This window comes from Microtus pennsylvanicus, chromosome 4 (assembly GCF_037038515.1).
Source record: "Microtus pennsylvanicus isolate mMicPen1 chromosome 4, mMicPen1.hap1, whole genome shotgun sequence".
Lineage (NCBI taxonomy): Eukaryota > Metazoa > Chordata > Mammalia > Rodentia > Cricetidae > Microtus > Microtus pennsylvanicus.
This window is the reverse complement of record NC_134582.1, coordinates 34,583,384-34,586,118: the sequence shown is the minus strand read 5'-3', so window position 1 is coordinate 34,586,118 and position 2,735 is coordinate 34,583,384. Positions and strand designations below refer to the sequence as shown.

The window sequence follows — 2,735 nt, the reverse complement described above, 5'->3', positions numbered from 1 at the left end:
TCAAAAAAAAAAATTGTCTCAGAGCAGAAAATAAGCTGAGTCATGGAGAAAATTAAGAAGTTTTGGCCTCTACATCTTGAGAATGATGGGCAATACCAGAAGGATGCAGGATGCTTCTGAAGTCTGTACTCCTAGAGACCCAAATACATGCTGGTACCACACAGATAAAGTAGGGGGAGCAGAAAAAAATGAACTGGCCTCACACAATTTTAAAAGTTTTAACTTACTTATCATGATGTAAATAATTTACTTGAGGACTTTCTCTGCCTTAGTCTAAGATTAGAAGCAGAAGCCACTATACTCTGACAGAATTATTGGCGGCTCTCTTGTCTCAGGAAGACTAAGGTCCTCCCTGACCACCCGTCTCCTGTTTCTTTTGCTAGTTCTCTTCCCCATGCCCAGGGACAAGGTTGTAACTTTGGAGTTTCATTGCTCCTGTGACTGAGATAGGTTTGAGGTTTCACTATCCGCCTCTGTTGCAGAGTTGCTCTATAGTTTGTGCACGTGTTAGCCAGAGATATCATGTATGTGCTGTGCATGATGGACGCTCAATCTGAGAGAAACAGAATTGATAGGAATAACCAATAGAGGAATTAAAAGAACAAGCATAGCTCAAAGAAAAAAGAAATTTCTTTTGATTACTTTCACTATTTCTTTATTAAGACAATTGATTAGCCTTTCCATGTGGATATTTTCTCTGAACTATACATGGAGAGGGGCCAATTAAATTATTAAATAAATTAAAATCTTGAAATTGAATTAAAAGTTATAGTAAACCCTAAAATTAAGCTAAAGTGAGAAAAAATAAATTAAGAGTTTTAAAATTACCATTGAAACTTAACTATTTTTAATTAAATGTTTTCTGTTTAATCACTAACGGTACAGTAATGTTGCTTTATACTCGACATATCAGCAGTAGCTATGGTAATTAAAGCCAATGAAGTAGCATGAATCGAATCACCATTTATTACATAAGCTTATTATAAATATATTATATATGCTAAACTGGCTTACCAAGTATTGCCGAGAAATTGAAGAGGAAAAAAAACAATAAAATCAGAGATGGACCTCCTTCTGTCTCTGGCCACCAAAGGGAGAGTAGCCAGTGCCACATCTGTTCATCTCCAATGGATGGTTGTTCCAAACTGCTCCAGTTCCCTGATCAAGAGGAGTAAGCAGATGTACAGTACCGAGCACAATAACCTGAAGGCCCTCAACTCCGTCTGCTACAATCGGGTGATTCACAAGACTGTGTGAGGGGAGCCCGCGGGGTTGTAGTGGTTATGAAACGCAGATCTGGTCACCAAAAACCAGCCGCTTCTCACCTGAGGACCACCATCAACAAGAACATACGGGCTACCCTCAGCAGCATCAGGTATGTGATCCTCGAGAAGAAGGACCGCCCAGATTTGTATGTGGCGGCTATTCGCAAAGCCAGTGCCAATCCTGCGAAGCCCGAAGTCTGTGGTGGTGAAGAAAAAAGAGACCTGTGCCACCAAGTGCTCCTGGGAAACAATAAGGAGTCTACTTTTTTTTTTAACCACAAAAAAAAAGAGAAAAAAATCAGAGACAGAAATTAGGAAGATGAAGAGGAAAAGTAACGGAGGAGGAAAAGAATAATGAAGACCTTTGGCATCTAAATGTGATTTCAAAATTTAAAAAAAAAGGACTTGATTTGAGAATGAGGAAAATGAATCTCACGTTGTGTCCATTTTAAAAAATACAGACGGCCTGGGGAGGCAGCACACTGGATAAGAACCCACAAGCATGAGAGTCCAAAGACATGAATTTAAATCCTGAGCACCCATATAAAAAGCCAGGCATGGATACATGTAGTAACCCCAGCACTACACGTCAGAGACAGGTAGAGCCCCCAAAACCAACCCAGCTAAAACACCAAGTGTCAAGGTCAGGTACGGGCCCTGAATCAAAGGCTCAAAGGTAGAGGGACAGTGAAACATTGGATGCCTTCCTCTGACATCTTTGTGTGCATATGTGGGCAAACCTAAGCACCAATATACCATACACGTGTCCACCACACACACACACACACACACACACACACACACACACACACACACACTATATCTACTTCTGCATGAAGTGGTTAAAGCAAAGAGGCAGCGGAGAGGCAGTTATCCTAACACAGAAGCAGCACTGCTGCTGAGCCCTTAGGGAGCCAGGCAGGGGTAGAGGCGAAAGCACTTCTGTGCTGATCAATATGCTGAGAGTGAGCCCAGGGCTGTGTCCAGGGGTCTGCAACCTTTGAGGGCAGGTGTTTCTTGTTATCGCCTCATTTTCTGTAACCTAGGAAACGCTTTACCTTTTTCAACTGAAGCAATCAATGCTCAGATGATTGTAAAGCCTGGTTTTCTTTCTTTCTTCTTCTTTTTTTTTAATCACTGAACATAATATTTCCAACCCTGGGCGCTTGGAAAAAAAATGGAGAAATAAAGTGAAATTCATTGATTTCAAGCATTTGACATTTGATGGCTCTTAATAAAAGACTAGTATGCAATCAAATGAATTCATCCTTTCTCCTTCACAGGAGTGCGAGTTTTGAAAGGTCTGAACTCATACAATAAAGGAAGGATGTTCACACAGGACTGATCCCTGCTTTGAAGTTATTTTCACTTTAAAATCATACTAAGTTTTCCTCCACTAGATCACATGATCTACTTCTAGAGAGTCTATGAGTATATGTAAGAGTGTATTTCACTTGAACTATACTCACA

At 40.4% G+C, this 2,735-nt stretch overlaps 1 pseudogene; it reads left to right on the top strand.

Annotated features, from left to right (window-relative positions):
- The first annotated feature begins 1,062 nt into the window (after window positions 1-1,062).
- LOC142848968 (large ribosomal subunit protein eL28 pseudogene) lies at window positions 1,063-1,620 on the top strand (annotated as a pseudogene).
- Window positions 1,621-2,735: the final 1,115 nt, after the last annotated feature.